We start from the raw sequence: 22777 nt of genomic DNA, 5'->3' as shown, positions 1-22777 counted from the left end.
TCTCAGCTTGCCTACCTTTATCAAAAAACAGCCATGAATAGAAGTGACCTCTGTTTGCTTTAGCCATCCCTGGGCTCCTGATATTCATTGCTTCCACTCCTAAAACCTGATGTAACTGAGTGGAATGAAAAGAGAGATGACAGTCTTACTGAACTGATTATTAGAAGTACTAATCCTTCTTTCTTCTTCAGTTAAACTCCTCAACAACACAATCTTAATGACTAGGTCATATTAATAATAAAAGAGATAGCTATCAAAAAACACATGGAGAAATTCTTGCCTCCCTCCTTATATATGTGTACCTTAGTCATGAACCCAAACAATCCAACCTTTGAAATGTTTCTGAGCTTGAGAGATAACTTGTTTTAGTGAAAAATCAAAGGTAGTATTAGGAACTACTATCCTAACCAGACATATCCTACATAGCAGGAAATAGCATTTGTTGAGTTCATGTTTTTGAGTATTTTTTTAAGGCAAATCTAATAGGCATTCTTTACCACAAAAGAATTTCTAACACAAAATAGTTAACACAAATACTAACAGTATAAAACTGGTCAGAACATTGGAAAGTAGAATGCTGATAACTGCCTTAAGATCTAGGATCTCTGCTTTGCCAGTAGCTTTAAGCCTTCTCTCAGGGTCACAGTAGAAGATAGCTACAAGTACAGTCAGCCATGAGTCAACCTTTTGGAGCCTTACCATTCACCTGACGACAGACACTTTGAACATGAACGTAACTGTCTATAGCTGCTAATCAAACATATCTGGCCAACTATACTCACTAAGTCTTAGAAGTACTAATACTACAATTACTCAGCTGGGCCACAAGTGCCAAAAAAATAAATGCTAAGAATGACCTTTGTTTCCTTCTGTGTGGGATGCCACTCAAATTAAAAAAAAAACACACACAGAGATATCCAAGGAGAAACAGAAAGTTAATTTATTATTATTATATCAAACCTCGAGATTTGGGTGTCCCTGCACCAGAATACTCTGATGAAAGGAGACACAGACAGAAGCAAAGGACCTGATTAAATACTTAATGCGCAAATTCCCCCCTCCCACCAACTGGCCAATATTTGGCTCACATTCTCAATGTCCATAGAAACTGAAAACAAAACAATGAACACAATATACATATCTATATTTCTTAGTTTGCTGAAGCAATACCAAAGAAGCAATTAAAGACATGCAGTCAAGCTAGACACTGTACTGTATAGCCAGGTCACCATGACCAAAATATACAGGTGCATACTTTAGTTACTGAATAATGGCATGGGAGGGGGGCGTACTTGGGATTGAATTCCCATAAATCAGGTGATTTCTGGTAAATTGAAACTTAGGCCTGTCGGGCTGCTATGCCTGCCTTGAGTCTAACACAATTTCTATTTATTCTTTTAAGAAGTTTTCACGGGACCATCATCTCACTCAGCCTTATCCCAAACCTTAATTACACTGAGGAGTCTTCACTGGGACATCCCATTCAATCCTTCCTCTTCTCTCATACTTTCTGAAGACTCCTCACAGATAACCATTAAATCTTAATAACCATCAGGGTGGTCTCAAACTAGCAACCAACCCTGACTCTTCAGAACCATCGGCTTGATTTCTTCTTTCCCTTCCATCTCAACCAAAGTGGACAAGGACTCTTACATACAGGGAAAGACACACCAAGAATAAGACAATAATTTCCCTCAAATTTTAAAATCTAAAAATTTTAGAAACACAATACAATTTAACTTTTGTGATACAAACAATAAACTTCAGATAACGTCAATTACATTTCCATATTATCAAACACCTAGCCTTAGGCTCTTGTTAAGCCTGGACTCAAATTCTTCTCAGCTCTTTTTCTTTTCTCTCTAACCATTACCCGTTTAAGTAAATGTAGGAACAATTGATCTAAGCATTGACAAATCAAAGTGGCAGTCCCTTTATAGATACAGATACAGAAACCCAAAAGAAAACAATAATTAAAAGGCCCTTTAAGATTCAACAAAAGTCTTTCCTTATACAGCTGTCTGGTAGAGAACATCATCGGTGAAGTCCTCTTGTCCTTGGTATTTGTTTCAGCCATCTCCAGCACAGCTTCTCAGCATCTCCTTCTTCTTCTCTTCTTGTAGGAACCAGCTTTCTGTCCATTCTCCCACAAAAGTGATCTTAGCACAATTTTAAATGACCATTTCTAATCCTTATAACCCTGATCATTTTTACAAACTCATAACTGAAATCATGGCCAATTGTCATATTTAAGAAATTCACATCAGAACCCAGTATCTTATACTTTACATTAATCCATTATTAATTTCCTTACCAGGGGCATGAGATTTCACTAAGGAATTATTAACAGGCTCCAACACACACATATCAATGTTTAGCACAGTACATATAAAATCTTAAACTTCTAGTCATGTCTTGTTTCTTTGATGGCATTTACAAAATAAACCACAAGCCATTCTTCTTTTAACGTTATTAATTGTAACAAAACTTTAGACCAATATGATATTATCCAAATAACAAAAATTTACATTCTCACAAGCCCCTAATTATCTCCTTACCATTATCAAGAATTAAAGGACCCTAACTCAAAAAGGAACACACACTAGAACACTAGTCCCGGTGCTATAGTAACCCAAGATGTTCCATTATCTACTATTTTAATAAATTTGTTACTGTACTTACAAAACCTTCTAATTATAAAAACTAACTCCAGAAGCAGTTGCTCAGAGAGCCTTCCTTGATATTTATACCTAGAGTTAGACTCAGAAACAATCAGTCATTATTCCCATGAAGTCTTTGAATAGCAAGTTCCAACAGCCAGTTAAAAATATGACTATAATCTCATATTGCCTAAGGAACACCTCTAAAATGATCTCCATAGCTTGCATGCATTTCCACTCTTGTTCATAAAAGCTTACTAAGTTGATGCAAAAGTACTTGAGTAACACAAATTCCAAGGTATTATCAAGAAACTGAATTCCTAGTTATCACAGAATCCCTAAATATCACAAAATTCCTTGGTCGAAAAGCTGTTGTAATAAAGTCTCCATTGGTAACAGTAAGAGACTGACTACAAAAAAAAAATACTACTGCTGTCAGAATCCTTTTAAACAAAGGGAACATCTCAAGCTGACTCTTAAGCAGTTTGCATAAATTTCTGCACATGTTCTAGTTCTAGATGAAAACACACACACAAAAAAAACCCTCATGTCTTATACTGACTACTTGCTCTGATCACAGAAACTTAGTATAGAAGGAAAAAGAACAGGGAGAGGTGACATATCAAATATGACAGGATAAAACATCCTTAGCTTTCTTTAAATTCAGATAGAGTCAAAATTCTCCACTCATGCAGTATCTGTTTTTCTTCATAGCCAGACTCAGGAATAGTCAGGTGGGAAACATTCCTTTCCAAAGGAACAAATGGGGAAACTGAGCCAGGAGGATCCCATCCTAGATTGAGACTAAGATTGTCCCTCTGGCCTTTTCCCAAATTAGTCACATTTACCTCCACCTGTTACCAGTAAAGAATCACATTCACTGGCATTTCTCTCAGACACTGATTTTAATGCAGACAACTATATCCAAATTCAAACTCAAAAGTAGTTATAGTCCCAAGACCCTTTTACTTCAAAAAGCAAGTCTCACTAATCACAGCTTAAAGCCAGATACAGTTAATTTTGCTCTCATAGGATTGCAATAAGCAATAAAAATTTACCAGGACTCACATACATAAGAAATCTCACTTTATGTCTTTTCTTCTCAAATTTAAACCTGTCCTGTACAAAAGCCAATCATTAGAAATCATTTCTATCTATTGTGCTTGATGACCTGGCCACAGGGATCTTGACAAGTTTACAAAATAAGGGGGAATTGCCATGTACCCCAGACAGGGCTGATATTGGTTCCACAATCCCTTTCTTTTCCACATACAATAATTAATTATCTTAGGTTTTAGCATTAAAACAATAAACCCAAATAACTTAGTTAACAATCTCACAAATTTCACAGATGATAACAAAACAACTTTAACTAAAAATTCAAAATGCCCCAACAGCCAAATTCATTCCTTTTTCTCTTTTCTCTAATTTCACAATTAATTTAAAATTCTAGATTATAAAAGAAATTGCCCTTCCAGCAAAATAACCAAGACAATTGACCCAAAAAAATCTTTCTTTCTTTCTAGACCCCTTCACCAGGTCCAGCAGTCTCCTGGAGCCACTCCCACACTGACAGACTGGCTTCTTTTTTTTTTTTCTATGCTCACCCATCATTGTCTTTTACTGGTCTGATAGCCCCAGACTACATCCAAATTCCCGATTAGACCTCAATGCCATCCCCAATCAGGGTACTTCAAAGCCTAGACTTCCCCACGACCACTAGTCCATGCCTTAAGAGCCTGACTCATACTACCCATCCCCCAACAAACCCAGTTGTTAGCCTTAAGAAGGAACCCAACAAATTTTGCTTACATAAAAATTGCTTTTCTGACAAAACAGATGATACAGTTGCCTACCAAATTATACAATAAAGGAATACAACAATACCATACCTTAGAACCAAAACCAATTAATAATATCTCTGGGCTACCACCATCCCCTCACTAAACAATAAACTAAAATACATGAAACTTTCTTGGGGCCACATAGTTCTTAATGCCAGATAAAATATGTGCTCTGTACCCTTGGCCCTTTATAAAGAGATATTATTTACAAATTCATGTATTTCTTCAGTATTTCAGTTCCCCGTGCATATCCACATTTTCTAAAAACTTTTACAAACAGTTTGGATTCACCTATTGTAACCAAGTCAGTTTAAAATATACTGGGCCAGTATTCTAACTACTTCTTTTTGCTTTCCCTCCAGGTAGATACCTCTGGAGCTTAATAATTAATTAACCACTACACAGCTTTCTTTTTACATTTCTGAAGGGAGATTATTGAATAGGGCTCTCCCTCCCCAACAATTCACTTTTTTTCCCCACTATTTTCCCGCCATTTTCTTTTAGTTTCTTTCAATTTACTTTAATAACATTCAAATTATGAAAAGCCACTTGACATAATAATACAAAAGTTTATCAATTTGCAGATTCTTACATTTTCCCAATTTACAGTGTAATAAATTCGAAATGTTACATTTCATTTCCTTGGCAGCTACCAAACCCAAACAAGCACTCAGCACAGCTCCCAGCTGCCCATAAATTACCTTTTGTTTGTGCTCTGGTACACAAAAACTTTTTCTCTTCTACCTAAGGCAGGAAATGGTTAAAAACTTACTTAGCCTGCCTCCCCTTGATCTGATTGTTTTTTTTTCTCTCCTTCTCTCTCTCTTCTACATTCAACAATTTGGCCAAAATTGGAATTCGGGAGAGAGGAAGAAAATATTTTCCAACATCTATTCAAGAGTTACAAATCTTTTTACTTTCAAAACCTCTATTCACATTATAACGTATTTTCTCTCTTTTTCTTATCCACCCCTCTAAGGCTGCTGTTACCAGGGTGGAAGGGGAAGGAGAAACAAAGAGGCTGCTTGATTGCAAAGGATCAGAGCACACATACGAACAATCAATCATACCACACACACAGAGACACAAACACAGAAATTGGATGTACAACAAATTGCTGTTATATTCTCAAATCATTAAATCGTATTTAACCATTTTCTTTTATCTTTCTCTTTATATTTTGGTGGTTCATTCCAATTCTAAAGCTTATTCCCTAAAGGACTATTTTCTTGATATGCCATCCTTCTGCTCCATGGTGCTGGGTTAAAATTTATCTAAAAGTCTGTCGCCAGACTCTCCCAGGTCAGGGACCTACAAATTTTTCAGGACCTCACCCTAGGCCCTCAGGACCTTGCCTTAGGCCCTCTCGGAGGGGTCGCCTCCAGCCCTCAGTCACCTGAGCGCTCACTTGTCGGTGTCTCTCCAGGGATAATCTGTCCTATCCCAAAGACCCACAAGTTCTGCAGGACCTCAGGTTATATGTATATAACTTATGTGACTGCTTTCTCCACCAGCCGGAGTTTTACACTTACACCACACTAACACTATCAGAGTTCTTTATTTTCTTTTACTTTAAGTTTCTGTTACTCGGAATTCCTCTCCTCAGGACTTCTGTCAGTCAAGAGGGAGAACAATCCCCAAGCCCGAGAGCCACCAAGAAAAATGGCTGGTGGGTGCCTGCTCTCGGCCCTTAGAGAGGGTCGACTCCTAAGAGGCTTATTTCCCGGCCAACACACCAAACTGTGTGGGATGCCACTCAAATTAAAAAAAAAACACAGAGGTATCCTAGGAGAAACAGAAAGTTAATTTATTATTATTATATCAAACCTCGAGATTTGGGTGTCCTTCCACCAGAATACTCTGATGAAAGGAGACACAGACAGAAGCAAAGGACCTGATTAAATACCCTAATGCGCAAATTCCCCCCTCCCACCAACTGGCCAATATTTGGCTCACATTCTCAATGTCCGTAGAAACTGAAAACAAAACAATGAACACAATATACATATCTATATTTCTTAGTTTGCTGAAGTAATACCAAAGAAGCAATTAAAGACGTGCAGTCAAGCTAGACACTGTACTGTATAGCCAGGTCACCATGACCAAAATATAGCAAACAGGTGCATGCTTTAACTACTGAACAATGGCATAAGGGGGGAGTACTTGGGGTTGAATTCCTGTAAATCAGGTGATTTCTAGTAAATCGAAACTTAGGCCTGTCGGGCTGCTATGCCTGCCTTGAGTCTAATACAATTTCTATTTATTCTTCTAAGAAGTTTTCACAGGACCCTCATCCCACTCAGCCTTATCCCAAACCTTAATTACACTGAGGAGTCTTCACTGGGACATCCCATTCACTTCCCTTCAAAATCTGTCCAAAGTCAAGGTTCTCCATTACTGCCTTAGGACGGGGTACCCTTACCAGTTATGACACAACTAAGATGAAATTCCATTATGGGCCCATACGAAGGGTTGGATGGACTCAGGGAAAGTTTGTGTTTTCAGGGCCACTAGCAGGTTATTAGTCTCTGAAGAGTTTTTATTCCTAGACTCTTGTCTGAAGTATAACAATTTGTGATACCACCTCTAACTGAGAAGAGGGAGGAGTAGAACAGGAGAATTAGAAAGGTACAATGCTCTGCACATGAAAAAATGAAGCATATGTTTAGGTAACTCATAGTTATACACATTAATTGAAGGAAGCAGTGATGTAGGCAATTGAAGATGAAAACTAATTCCTAAGTAAATTATATTTGGCTTTGGAATGGATTTTATGCTGACATTTAAGTAAGGAAGTGTCTGATCTAGAAATTTATAGCCATTCAAACAAAAACTTAAGGCTCAGGAGAACCTGGAAAATTGTCCACGTTTCTCATGCTGCTCATTGGCTCAACCCTTAATTTCTATTCCATGTTAACATTTTTTTTTCCTTTGAGAAATCCACAAAATCCCAACTTAAAAATCTCTGTTCACTTTCACATTATTATATAGCTAACTTTTTCTTTCCTACCTTCCTGAATTGTTGCTGTTGTTCAGTAATTTCAGTCATGTCTGACTTCTAACGACCCCATTTGGTGGTGTTTGTGGCAAAGAGATTAGAATGGGTTGCCATTAACTTTCCTAGCTCACTTTATATATTAAGAACTGAGGCAAACAAGGTTGAGTGACTTGGACATGGACACACAGGTAGTAAATGTTGGAGGCAAAATTTGAAGTCAGAAGAGGAGTCTTCATGACTTCAGGCCTGGTACTCTATATTGTGCTACCCAGCTATCCTGCATTCATGAATAGATAAATATTATTTTGGAGTTCAAAGCCATTCCCACACTCCGGCTGTTTCACTGAGTGAATACAAGACTAATAATACATAAGATATTAACTGTCATAATTCACAATATGAGTATGCTGAATAAGCTACCATATGTGTTATATTACAGAATGATCTTGATAATAATACTAACCACACCATTATTGAATATAATGAATGAACGAATGAACATTCTACTTCCACATCTTTATTCTGATTTCATAAGTCCTTTCTCTGGAGGTGGATAGCATTTTTCATCATAAGTCATTCAGAATTGTCTTGGATCATTGTATTGCAGAAAACAGCTAAGTCATTCACAGTTGATCATCATATAATATTGCTATTACTGTGAGCAATGTTATTCTGGTTCTGCACATTTCACTTTGCGTCAGTTGATATAAGCCTTTCCAAATTCTTTTCTGAGACCTTCCTGTTCATTATTACTTATAACAGAATAATATTCCATCACAATAATATACCACAATTTGTTTGGCCATTTTTCAAATGATGGGTATCCTCTCATTTGTTTGCCATCATTAAAAGAAGTACTTTAAATTTTTTGTACCTATTGGTCCTTTTCCTTTCAAAAATCTCTTTGACATAATAATGGTATTGCTGGATGAAAGGGTATGCATGGTTTTATAGTCCATTGGGTGTAGTTTCAAATCTCTCTTGAGAGTGGTTGAATCAGATTATAACTCCAACCACAGTACATTAGTGGCTCAATTTTTCCACACCCCCTCCAAAATTTGTAAATTTTTCTTTTGTATTATATTACCCAATTTGATAGATTTGGGGTGGTACCTCAGAGGAATTGTTTTAATTTGCATTTTTCTAATTGTTGAGTCTAGTGATTTAGAGCATTTTTTTTCACATGGCTATAGATAGCATTGATTTCTTCATCAGAAACATAGCTGTTGATATCCTTTGACTATTTATCAATTGAGGAATGACTTGTGCTCTAAATGATTTCACTCAGTTTGATATATTTTTTTAAAAATATGATGACTTTGTATTTTCCTCCATCCTATTTTCCCCTATTTATTTAACTTCTCTCTCCTTTCACCCTATCTGTCCTCAGGTCTTTTGCTTCTGCTTGCTCTTTTCCCCAGTCTGCCCTCCTTTCTATCAGCGCCTCTCTCTTTTATCCCCTTCCCTTCATACTTTCCTTATGGCAAAACTGATTTCTGTACCAAATGAATGTATATGCTATTCCCTTTTTGGGCCAATTCTGATGGGAGTAAGGTTCTTGAACCACCATCCCCCATCTTCTGCATTTTCCTCTCCATCAAAAAAATCTTTTAAGCCTCTTTTATGTGAAATAATTTACCTCATTCTACCTCTCCTTTTCCCCTTCTCCCAGTGCATTCCTCTTTCTCACCCACTAATCTCATTTTTTTAGATAATCAACCCATCATATTCAATTCACACCCAATACTTCTTTTTATGTATGCTCCTTCTAAGTACTCTAATAATAAGAGGAAGTTTTTATAAGTTGCAAGTGTCATTTTCCAATATAGGAATGTAAACAGTTCAATGTTATTAAGTTCCTTATGATTTCTGTTTTCTGTTTACCTTTTCATGCTTCTCTTCAGTCATGTATTTGAAAGTCTAATTTTCTATTCAGCTTTGTTCTTTTCATCAGGAATATTTGAATGTCCTCTCTTTCATCAAGTTTTCATTTTCTTTTCTCCTGAAGGATTACACTCAGTTTTTCTATGTAGGTGATTCTTGGTTGTACCCCTAGCTCTTTTGCCTTTGGGAATATTATATAGCAACCCTTCAGATCATTTAATATAGAAGATGCTAAATATTGTGTTATCCTGACTGTGTCTTCACAATATTTGAATTGTTTCCTTGTAACTGCTCCCAGTATTTTCTCCCTGACCTCAGAGCTCTGAAATTTGGCTATGATATTCTTGAGAGTTTTCATTTTGGGATTTCTTTCAGGAGGTGATCAATGAATTCTTCCGATTTATATTTTATCCTCTGGTTCTAGAATACCAGGGCAGTTTTCCTTGATAATTTTTTGAAAGATGATGGCTAGGCTCTTTTTTTGATCATGGCTTTCAATAGCCCAACAATTATTAAATTATCTCTCCTGGATTTATTTTTTTTTCAATTTAAATGTTTTTCCAATGAGATATTTCACATTTTCTTCTATTTTTTCATTATTTTGATTTCGCTTTGTTGTCTTGATAAAACAATTAGCTACCAAGTTCCTAATTATAAATTTTAAGGAATTATTTTCTTCAGTGAACTTTTCCATTTGGTCAGTTCTATTTTTTTTAGTTCTTTTCTCAAGTAAATTTTTGTACCTTTTTTTTCCATTAAGCCAATTCTGCATTTCAAGGCTTTCTTTTATTCATTGGATTTGTTGTTGTTGTTGTTGCTTTTATCTTACAATTTTTGCATATTCTGTTTTTTTCAGATATTATTTTCTTCAGTATTTGTTATTCTCCCTTTACCAAGCTGTTGATTCTTTTTCATTATTTTCTTGCATCACTCTCATTTTCCTTCCCATTTTTCTTGACCTCTCTTACTTGATTTTTAAAATCTTTTGAGCTGTTCAACGACCTCCTGAGAACAATTTATAGTTTTCTTGAAGGCTTTGGATGTAGCAGTTTTTACACTTTTGTCTTTTTCTGAGTTTGTATTTTTAACTTCCCAATCACTGTAGTCATTTTCCATAGTTGGGATCTTTTTTTGCTTTTTTCCTCATTTTTCAATCTCATTTATTGACTTTTAACTGTATACTAAAGTGAGACTCTGCTTCCAGAATGTAAGGGCTACTGTCTCAAGATTTAGTGGTTTTCTGCTTCTTTTTCAGAGATAATTCTGGGAACCTGAAAGTTTTCAGTTTTACCAAGGAAATGTGATCTGGGGAGACGGGTGTTTACTACTCTCCTGGCCTGTACTCTGATCTATGAGCAACCACAGGCAGTATTTTCCACCATGGAACTGTGACCAGGATCATAGCTCCCCTGTGACTGAGCTCTGGTGTGGTAATGGTCCTCCTTACCCTGAGACTAAGACTTAGGACTGTGAATGAGATCCAATTATGGGTAGTGAAAAACAGTCCTTCCTCAAATGCCAGCAAAGGGATCCCTGTAATCTGCTTCTGAAGAGTTCTCTGTTCCCTTCCAACCTGTGGTTGAGAGGTCTAGAAACTGCCCACTACCACTATTGTTCAATTGCCCAACAAGGCTTACTACTCTTTTTCTCTAGCATGGCCTGTATTGGACCATGCCCCAGTCTTACCCCAGTACAATAGACCTTTCCTGTTTACTTTCCAAATAGTCATGGACTGGAAAATTCTTTCACCCCATGTTTTAGTAGGTTCTGCTTCTCCAGAATACATTTTGAGATATTAAAGTTGTTTGGAAGCATTTTGGGGAGAGCTCAGGTGAGTCACTGTCTTTTCTCTAACATCTTAGCTCCACCTCTGTATTGTCAAATTTTATAATTTTTAACTTCAAAATTTCTCCTATATAATGTCTTTGCTCATACAGTCTCACCTCAGTGTAGTATCAACTCACCTCATATCTGTTCAATTGAGACATCCTTCTCACTGGTTTCCCTGCTGCTTGTTTTTTTTTTCTTCATCCTCATACGAACTCTACTCAAGTACCAAATTATTTTTCTAAAAACACAATTCTGACCATATCTACACACACACACACACACACACACACACACACGCACACACACAGACACAGACACACACACATATACACACATGTGTGTATGTGTGTGTGCATGTATGTGTGTGTTTGTATGCATATGTATGTGTGTATGTATGTATTGTGCATATATATGTATGTATATACACATACAAATCTGCTTTGCTCTTAAAGCCTTTTATAACTACCCCCTCTTCTCTTTCTGATCTTCATACCCCGGCCTTCTTGCATTTCCAAACATATGCCAATTCATTAAGGCTCTGGATTTTCACTGGCTGTCTTTCATGCCTCAAATGCTCTCCCTCCCTACCTCTGCCTCACCAGTTTCATTACTTTCTTAAATTTTCAGCCCAAGTTTTGCCTTTTACAAGAGAAACGTTCTGCTTTTCTTAGCTGCTGAACTCATACCCTTGGAAGAGCCTAGTTATTTGCATGATGACCCCCACAACAATGTGTGCTCCTTGAGGACAACAGTTATGTTCCTGCACTTCTTTATATTATCAGGGATTAGTACAATGCCTGGAATATACCAAAAACTAAATGAATGTTTGTGTTTTTTACCTAAATGATTCATTACATTTGAGTTTTAATTTTAAGGTTTGACCATTTGGGGGAAGTATTTTCATTTTAAGTTGTAATAGTTAATTACACCTGTTTTCAGAGGGAAAAATGAATAGGTACAGGACAGAAAAAGAATAAGAACAAAGCTTCCTCTTTGGTAGGGATAGCATGTAGAACAAGAAGACTAAAGCTAACAAAAGCAAATTTTATGCAATTCACAATTCTGCCCAAGATAAACCTTAAGCAAAATAGACAGAATTATGGTAAATTTGCTATTATTTCATTGAGAACTTGAAAAAAAGGTTTTAAAAAAATTAATCTTGTTGATATGATTGGCAATTGAAATCACTAATTTTATTTATTTTTATTAATTAATAATTTATTTTTAGTTTTCAACATTCACTTACACAAGACTTTAATTTCTGAATTTTCCTCCCATCTCTCCCCTCCCCCCATCCCAAGATGGCATGCATTCTAAATACCCTTTCCCCCAATCTACCCTCCTCCTCCCTTTTCTTATTTCCTTCCCCTTCCATTGTCCTGTAGGATAAGATAAATTTCTATATCCCATTGCCTGTACATCTTATTTCCCAGTTGCATGTATAAACAATTTTTAACATTTGTTTTTAAAACTTTGAGTTCCAAATTATCTCCCTTCCTCCTTTTTCACCCAATGTCATTGAGAAGGCAAACTTAGATATAGTTTATACATGTGTAGTCATGCAAAACACTTCCATAACAGTCATGTTGTAAAAGATTAACTATATTTCCCTCCACCTTTTCCTGCCCCTCATTTATTCTATTTTATCCTTTAACCCCAACTCTCCTCAAAAGTGTTTCATTCTGATTACTCCCTCCCCCAATCTATCATCTCTTATATTATTCCTCCTCCGTTATCCCTTTTCCCCTACTTTCTTTTAGGATAAGATAGATTTCCACACCCAGTTGAGTGTATGATATTGTCTCATTAAGACTAATCTGATGAGAGTAAAGTTCGCTCATTCCCTCTCACCACCCACCTCTTTCTCTCCACTGTAGAAAACTTTTTTTCATTTCTTTATGTAAAATAATTTACCCTATCCTACCTTTCCCTCTCAAATCACACTGTGCCCTCTGTCTATCAACATATATGCATACATGAATATGTATAAATTTATATACATATGTGTGTACATATGTATATATTCCTTCCAACTACCTTAATATTGAGAAATGTCTCATGAGTTACATATATCATCTTTCCATGTAGGACTGTAAACAGTTCAGCCTTAATAAGTCCCTTATGATTTCTCTTTCCTGTTTACCTTTTCATGCTTCTCTTGAGTCTTCTATTTGAAAGTCAATTTTTCTATTCAACTCTGGTCTTTTCATCAAGAATGCTTGAAAGTCCTCTATTTCACTGAATATCCATTTTTTAACCTGAAGGATTATATTCAGTTTTGCTGAGTAGGTGTTTCTTAGCTTTAATCCTATCTCTTTTGACTTCCAGAATATCATATTCCAAGCCCTCTGATCTCTTAATGTAGAAGCTGCTAAATCTTTTGTTATCCTGATTGTGTTTCCACAATAATCAAGTTGTTTCTTTCTGGTTTCTTGCTATATTTTATACTTGACATGGAAACTCTGGAATTTACCTACAATATTCCTAGGACTTTCTCTTTTGGGATCTCTTTCAGGAAGTGATCAGTGCATTCTTTCAGTTTCTATTTTACCCTGTAGTTCCAGAATATTAGGGCAGTTTCCTTGATAATTTATTGAAAGATGATGTCTAGGCTCTTTCATTGATCCTGGCTTTTGGGTAGTCCAATACTTTTAAAATTTTCTCTCTTTGAATTTTTTTCTAGGTTAGTTGTTTTTCCAATAAAATATTTCACATTGTCTTCTATTTTTTCATTCTTTTGGTTTTGTTTTCTTTCTTGATTTCTCATAAAATTATTAGTTTCTATTTCCTCCATTCTAATTTCTTAAGGAATTATTTTCTTTAGTGAGCTTTTGTAGTCCCCCCCATTTAGCCAATTCTTTTTTTAAGGCATACATTTCTTCATTGGCTTTTTGGACCTCTCCTGCCATTTGGGTTAGGCTATATTTTAAGGTGTTATTTTCTTCAGTACTTTTGGGGATCTCCTTCAGCATGCTGTTGACTCATTTTTCATGATTTTCTTTCATCACTCTCATTTCTCTTTCCAATTTTTCCTGTACTCTTACTTGTTTTTCAAAATAATTTTTGAGCTCTTCTGTGTCTGAGACCAATTCATATTTTTCTTGGAGTCTTTGGATGTAGGAACTTTGACTTTGTTATCTTCTGAGTGTATGTTTTGATTTTCTTTGTCACCAAGCATGAATATATTTCCACTGTTTGCTCATTTTTAGCCAATTACTTGATTATTAAACTTTTTGTTAAGGTACACCTCTGATTCCAGTGTGAAGGGTGTCCTGTCTCAAACTTCAGGGGGTTTTTTTGTTTGTTTGTTTGTTTTTATTTTTTTGTTTTTGTTTTTGTTTTTGCAGTTATTTTCTCAGATCTTTCTAAGGACCTGTAAATTTTCAGATCTTCTAAGGTATTCACTAATTTTAAATTTAATGTCTGAATTGGCCCCAATTTTAAATACTATTTAACAATTTTTGATTTATCAAAGACTCTACCTTTTTCTTTCATTCAATCCTAATTTAATCACGAAAGACTCTTTAACATCAACATTAATATGGAAAATCTGTTTCATTAGCTGGAAGAGAAGATAATGATCAAGAAATTATGTCTTGATGATATAAGTGATCTTAAATAAATAATATAAATGAGGGGAAGAAGAAGTTATTGGGGGGATGGGAAATATATTTAGGAATATTTCACATAATCAATCAATTAATCAAGATTTATCAAGCACTTACTATTTGCCAGACTCTGTGTTCACTTCTGGCCACTGGGTCAGCATTGGGTACACAATTAAGAGTCTATACAATCAACAAGAAAGGTTCCTGGGTGGTAAGGCATAGCTGAAACTTGAACCTCAACTGATTCATAGTTGGGTATAGAAACAGATTTAACGCAAAAGGAAACTATAAGAGAAATAGGAGAGGAAAGTAGAAGGAAAGTAGATTAAGTCATAAGCAAAACAAACTCAAAGGGTATGTGTATGTCTGTTTTTCTTCAATTATTTCAGTTGTGTCCAACTTTTCATGACAGCATTTGGAGTTTACTTTGCAGAAATATTGGTGTTGTTCATCATTTCCTTCTTCAATTCATTTTACATATAAGTAACTGAGGCAAACAGGGTTAAGTGACTTACACAGGGTCATACAGTTGTCAGAGGCCAGATCTGATCTCTGAGATATGAGTCTTCCTCATTCCAAGCCCAACACTCTATCCTCTTTACCATGTACCTTCCTGTATTTGTCTGAATTATTTTTTTTTACTGTGCAAAGCTCTAAATGTGTATTTTCATATATATATAATATATATGCACACACACACATATATATATACACATACACACATATACATATATGTGTGTGTGTATATGTGTGTATGTATGTATATATGTATGTATGTATGTATGTATTTACATGCCCATACATATAGATAAAAGGATTGATAGATGGAAAAAAAATAGATATGTTTATATCTGTAGTTATATTCATATCTAAATATATGTCTAAATTTATATTTATCTCTATTTTTGTGAATACACACATATAACTTTGTGAGTGGCAAAAAATAAGAATTTCAGGGGTTTCCCATCAATTAAGAAATGGCTAAAAATAATATAATATAAATGTGATGCAATAGCATTGTCTCATGAGAAATTATAAAGGAAATTGTTTCAGAAAAATCTCAGAAGTCTTATATGGTCCAAAATTTAGTCAAGTAAACAGAAGAAGAAGGACATATCTTTCAATGATAATGGCTTTGAATGATGTAGGAACTCTGATCAGTGTAAGGACAAACCAAGATTCTGAAGAATTTATGATGAAACATGCTAAACCCTTATTGATAGGTGACTCACTGACTCAGTGAATACCCTACTACAGGAAGGCAAAGAATGTAGCATATCACTTTTCCTGTAGGCTTCTTTAATATCCTTAAGTTGCTTAGTTAGGAGACATCTAATTTATTGCCACTGACTTTATTACCAAATAATAGTGTTTTCAAATATTGTAGTCCTCTGAGCTCAGTTCTATTTAACCACTTAAACAAACTAGCTTTTGAAAAGGAATGTTTATTTCAAAGGCATAGCAAGATGAAAATAAAAGTATGCCTCCCTTCTCCCAAAACTTTGATTGCACATATGTATAACAGAATTTTTTTCTTTTGTTTTTAATTTTAGGGATATTGGAATAAAGAGAAGACAGATTTTTTTCTAATTGAATTAAAAAAGAATTATAAAAAGAATGAAAAGGAATTTAAGCTAAGAAAAGAGAAGGTTCAAGTCATCGGTAGGGGGAAAAAACATAAAAGTCAGATACCTAGAAAAAATCTATGGATAGCAATATAGGAACCTCTCCTAATTTAAAAATATCAAGATAGTCATACCTAACTTGACTTTATCCTTGCCTTCCTTATTTAGTGTATTCATCCAGATTTTGGAGTTATAATTCAACCGCCTACCTCTAATTCTAGCATATTCATAAATTTAACTAAATTTTATATATTATGTTCCACATGTATCCAGAAATAAGATAAGTAGGCATCTGTTAGTAATCATTTTAACAAAGAATGAATGGCACATTGACAAATTGCTGCAGACATCCCCTTAGTAAGTACAGATACAGAGACTAAAGGGGAAATGTAACAATAAATTGTCTCATCTCATACATCTGTCTGGTGTTCAGGACATCATCTGATGAAGTTTTGTGGTCTGAGTGCTGTTCAAGCAATGTCCAGTAGACTGACTTCTTGTAGAGGTCCTCTTTCTTGTGTCCAGTCTCCTACAAGATTGATCTTAAAACAATTTTAAATTAACTTGCCAATAACCAGACCATATAATGAAAGTTAACTCAACCCTTATGTCTCTATTATTGTAAGATCTAAATTAGAACCTTGGCCAATTGTCATGTTTAAGAAACTCAAATTAGAAAAGAAGAAATGGAAAAATTAGAAACCAATTTTTTATTTTTTATATTTTATATAAATAATATTTTATATTGTTATTTTTATATTTCTAATATTTTCCATTTATTCCTGTTTTTATACCTTGCATTAATTGCAGTGTTTATGTTTTGCATATATTTTTGCATAAATATTTTGCATTATTTCATTATTCATTATTATTCATATTCCCCCATCAGGAGAATGAGACTCCACTAAGGAATTAATAATAGACTCCAATGCATGCATAAATACATAAGTAATCAATTTAAAGACAGTATATATGAAGTAATAAAACAATTCCAACTTCTGGTCATGTACAAATAATCCTTAAATAAAGTGGATCCTTGATCCCTCACCCTTTGGAGAAAACATGGGTCACATTTGGACCAAAACTATGAAGAAGGCCACGGAAGTCATCATCCAAAAGTACTACACCTGCCTGGGCAATGACTTCAACACCATCAGCTGTGTGTATGAAGAAATTGCCATCATCCCCAGCAAGAAGTTACACAACAAGAATATGGGATATGTTATTCATCTGATGAAGTGAATCCAGAGAGGTCCTGTGAGAGGTATCTCCATCAAACTGTAGGAAGAAGAGAAAGCACGGATAACTATGCCCCTGAAGTCTCTGCTTTGGATCAGCAAATCATTGAAGTGGACCACGATACCTAACAAATGTTGAAAGTTCTGGACTTTGGCAGTTTGTCCAACCAAGTTATCCAGCCCACAACTGGGATGACTTTCAAAACAGCGAGTGGAGCTATTTAATATTTGTTTTTGCCATCTTTCCAATAAGCTTGAGAAACTCCCCCCCAAAAAATATAAAATAAAGCAGATGATTCTTTTAGGGCATTTACAAGATATATCACAAATCATTCTTCTTTTAACATTAACTAATTGTAACAAACTGAGACAGGTGAGCTATTAATTAAGTAACAGGATAATGTCCTGTTTTCACAAGCCCTTGGCCTAATTATCCCTGTAACATTATGAGGAATTAAAGGACCCTAGCTTGTACAGGAATATACTAGTAAGAGACATCAAGGCTAAATAATTAATTCTAAAATTCTAGTACAAGTAGCTCAATCTTATACTTGCATCTTACTATAGTAAGTATAGTAACCTCAGATATTCCAGCATCAATCTGTTATTTAATAGATTTAATATTGTGCTTACAAACTTTTTGATTATGGAAAATTGCCATAAAAGAATAGGGACATAGCTAAACTAAGAGCACAATGTTTCCCTAACTTCATGTCAGTTCCAGGCAGAAATAATGTAAATGGCCAACTAAACTGAGACAGGCTTAAAGACTGCCAGGTGTTATAGTGGGGAAATTGAGTCAGGAGAATTCCATCTCAGATTATGCAGAATAGTCACTCTCCTGACCTTCCCAAGAGAACACCTGCTGCAGTTATCCCCCAGAGGGTTGCTGACCTCATGGGTCAGTAGTTCAATCAGTTCCTTGATAAAAATACCTGGAGTTAGACACAGTATAACTGCCATTAACAATCCCATAAGGTATAGAACAGCAAATTCCCATAATAAGAGTTTCAGATGTGACTATAATCTCACATTGGTAAGAAACATCTTTAAAGTGAGCCATGCATTCCTCACATGTTCTAGTTCCTGACTAAATATCATGCACCAATATAAAATTATCATTTCCAAAAAAATTGCCTGGCAAATGGAAATTTAGTAGGCTTTCTAAAAATCACACAAAAGATTATGCAAAACACTTCTTCATAGAAGTATTTCCCTTTCTTAAAAAGAGCTTACAATGTATTCTGTTACTATAACAAACTACATTAATTATAAGGAAATTTTACAATGTCTTTTCTTTGCATAACTTTCAAGTTTCCTTTCACAAAAATACTTTTCTAACTACTTCATTTAACCAATAATTCCAAATAGATTAATTAACAATCAAATTTCATAAGTAAGAATCAAATAATTTAGCTGTAATTTCCTTTTAAATATAGACAAAACTTGGAAATTTATGATTTCTTAAATTACAATGCTTCAAAATATTATGACATATGATCAGATAGAATGACCTAACCATTTCCTAAGTCATTCATTTTTTTCCTCTAACACTGCAATTCTTAATCTAGCAACATCTAGATAATAAGAAAAAAATGTGCTTCTAACAAAATGCACAATTTAGAAATGTAATAATATCTTACAAATTATAATGTATTTAAAACTTGAAACAACTCATTATCAAATTAGGCAAATGCATTTTTAAATCACCTTGCACAAAGAATCATCATTGATATTTTGAAACTACAACCTGAAACCAACTTATATTTTTTTCATAACAACCAAGATTTCAAATGAAAAAAAATCTCTAATAGTAAATATCAGTATTATTATTATTACTTCTTTATAGCCAAATATACCTCATTAAACATTATGTTTTAAATGTTTATCACATCCTTTTTCTAAGGGCCTAATTCATATGCAACAAAATCCAGATTAAAAATTTAGAAAAACAGTAATAACATTAATACTAAACTTCAATTGACATCAATTGCATTTTCACATTAACAAATACAGAAATTATTGATCTTATTATTTTTTGTAATTTAAAACTACTCAAAAGTTATTGGGTTTGGAATAATTACATTAAATTAGAGCCCTGGGAAGTAGGTTCCACTATTATCACTTTGAAAAACAGTAAACTGAAGTAAAAAGATTTAAGTCAAATCAAATCTGGATATTATAATCGCTAATGTTAATCATTTCATTTTTTTTAAAGTCCAATATTCTTGGTCCTTTGAAAAGAAATATTATCCACAAATTCATATATTCCCTTAAAAAGAGATGAGGTAGCAATTCCCAGCTCTGAATATTTTTTTTTCCTCTCTACTTCCTTCAGAGGGCTGAAAAGTCTCCTTTTGGAGGCTTATCAGATAAAAACTAATCCAGGTTAGCTAAAGTTTGGCCCAGGCAAAGAGACCTGAGGAATTTGAATCAATGCTGACAGGGTGTGATGGGTTTCCCCAGGCAGAAACTTCCAAAGCTTAATACTTACTTGAACAGTGCAAGGAAATATTTTAAGATTTTATATAATAATCTCAAATCACAGTAGACAATACCTTTACCGTACTCAATATATATGTAAGGTCCTTTACATTCAAAATCAAAAAGAAAATTATACTCACCCCACTTTTTGTTCAGCTTCTCTTCACCTGTTAGAGTTAATGCCTAATAATTTACAAATCAAGAGAGCTTTATTTCCCCAGGCCCTTCACAAACAGGCTTTATAATGTTAATTATTAAAACACAGAACAACCCTTATTTTTGTGGTTTTAAACACATTGAAATCAGATATATTGGCCAGAGGGGTGCAAAGACAGTACTTCAAACTCTCAGCTTTTTTTCCTCTCTCAAGAGAGATTCTTATCAGTCTAAAGCTGCGGGCTCACTGAACAGATTGCACCTTTCACTAACTTCTAGGAGACTGTCTCCCCGATTTTTGATTCCATCACTCATTGTCTAACTGTATTCTAGTATCACAAGTTGGCTAGTGTTGTGATCCCTCCCCCCAAAAAAGTTTTAATCTCCCATTGAATGCCTAAAATGGGAATTATTTTCCAATATTCTCTCTCTGATTAGAGACCTTGGAATTTCTTTAGAAGTTTTTCTGACTACATTTTAGATTTTCACCACAAACAAGAAACATTTTACAAACACACACAGAGACTGATAAAGCTTGATAAAATATAGTAAGCATGAATTTAATTTCTTGTTGAATTTTCAGGCTTAGTTTTTAAGATAAACCAAGTTGGAGTTAGAATTAGACTGGTGAACATTCAGCACATGCCACTTTACTCTGAGTTATTGTTTAATTCCACATCTTTCTATTGCAATACAATTTACTGATCAAAATTCAAAGTTATAACATGCCAATTTACTCTGACTGACTCCTAGTCAATTACAGAAGATATCCTTCCAAGAGACCTGTCTAGATCTCTTACCCCAGAGCCACTCAGAGAAGAAAAGAAAATGGACTGCAACCTAAAAATGAAAGGTCCAATAGGTAAGGAACAGGGTTTTTGGGGATACGACTTACCCACCCTTCAGAGCTGGGACTTCTGGAAAAAGTCCTGTTGATGCCAAGTGCTAGCTCTGTTACAGGGAAAGTGTACCACAAATCTGAGTCACAGCACTGTGAGCCCCAAACCCCATAAACCTGATGAACCTCATTTTGAAAAAGTCAGAACTAAGAAAGAGACAAAGTAAATTGGGGTACTTGCGTCCTCAGTTTAATTTCTCTCAAGCTGGCTTGACATGTATTACATTGGAGTTCAGTCCAAAACTGGGTTCCCCTAATGAGGCCAATTCAGAACTGGCTTGGTTTGGAATTTTGTATTATAGCCTTATATGCCCTTCGAAGAGTAGGTGTTCCCAAGGGGTGCCAATCAGCCACGATTGGCCGACACAGTAGGAGGTCGTTCAAATCAAAATGAGGTCTTGAGTTCATTCCTTAGACCACTCAGTACACAGGGGTCAGTATTGCCCACGTCAAGTGAAATGCCACTCTCAGTCTTAGGAGTCTGTCTCCACACAAACCTGAGTAGAATAAAATCAATTCAGGCCTGGGTTGGAGTTTGCCCAAGATAAGAAGATTCAATGCAATCTCATTATCAGAGATTTCCTTCTGAACAACTTTGGACAGAAGGCTGGCAGGGTTGAACTCTGAGTCTCCAAGATACAGATTACCAAGAGAAATAATTTTTCACAAGTTCCAAAATGTAGAAAACTCAGTAATTACAGGAAGAGAAAAATAAAAATAATGTAACACAAGATAATTCTTATAGGAAAAAATAACTAAAGCCTAGCTCATCAGCCCATTACTTTTAACTAACCTCAAGGTCTTCTGACATTGCCAGTCTATTTCCCATAATCACATTGACAATTCTGGCAAGGCCCTGCTATCTCCAACTGCAGTAATCTTAGGCAACAACTTTGAAGTTAGCCCATGTTCAAAGGGCAGGTGGAAGATTTAGCACACAATATACCTCTTTCCTCAGCTTACACTGTCTCATACAATCCAATCAGTGGCCCAGGGCTTCAATATAATAATGCAAGAGGAAACCAGAAGACAATAGAAGGAATAAGAGAAAAAAGAAAGAAGAGATATAATTGAAAATGCATTTCAAAGCACCTCTCTCATCTGTATCCTTTTTTCTTGCTTTATCCATTTACCACCAGCCCTTATACACCACCCTAGGGACTCAAGGAATGAATACATCTGCAAAGGACATAAAAAAAGGAGAAGTGAAGAGAGTGAGACATGGATAGTTCCCATCAAGTGGTCAGCCAGATTTTCTTTATAGTGCCCAATTAGTTATCCTCCTCCCCTCATTATGCATTTGACTGAAGTCTAGTGCAACTCTGAAATAATGCAGAACAGTCATTAATGGCTAAGGGACAGGCCCATCAATACTAGGCTTTCAGAAAAGAAAGAATCTGTAGGAAAAAAAAATCCAGGACACTACAGAAAAATCAGAAAGGCGATTGATAAATATGGAAAAAAAAATAACCAAGGAGTATATGTGAACAAAAATTTGCAAGAATGGACAAATATCCGAAGGAAAATAAATTGAAATTCCTTGAGGAAAATA

The 22777-nt window shown here is 35.1% G+C and overlaps 1 pseudogene; it reads left to right on the top strand.

Annotated features, from left to right (window-relative positions):
* The first annotated feature begins 17511 nt into the window (after positions 1-17511).
* Positions 17512-17912, top strand: LOC110202264 (small ribosomal subunit protein eS17 pseudogene; annotated as a pseudogene).
* The last annotated feature ends 4865 nt before the right edge of the window (positions 17913-22777 follow it).

Source organism: Phascolarctos cinereus, unplaced genomic scaffold (genome assembly GCF_003287225.1).
Source record: "Phascolarctos cinereus isolate Bilbo 61053 unplaced genomic scaffold, phaCin_HiC Scaffold_7;HRSCAF=346, whole genome shotgun sequence".
NCBI lineage: Eukaryota > Metazoa > Chordata > Mammalia > Diprotodontia > Phascolarctidae > Phascolarctos > Phascolarctos cinereus.
This window is presented reverse-complemented; position numbering and strand designations above follow the sequence as displayed.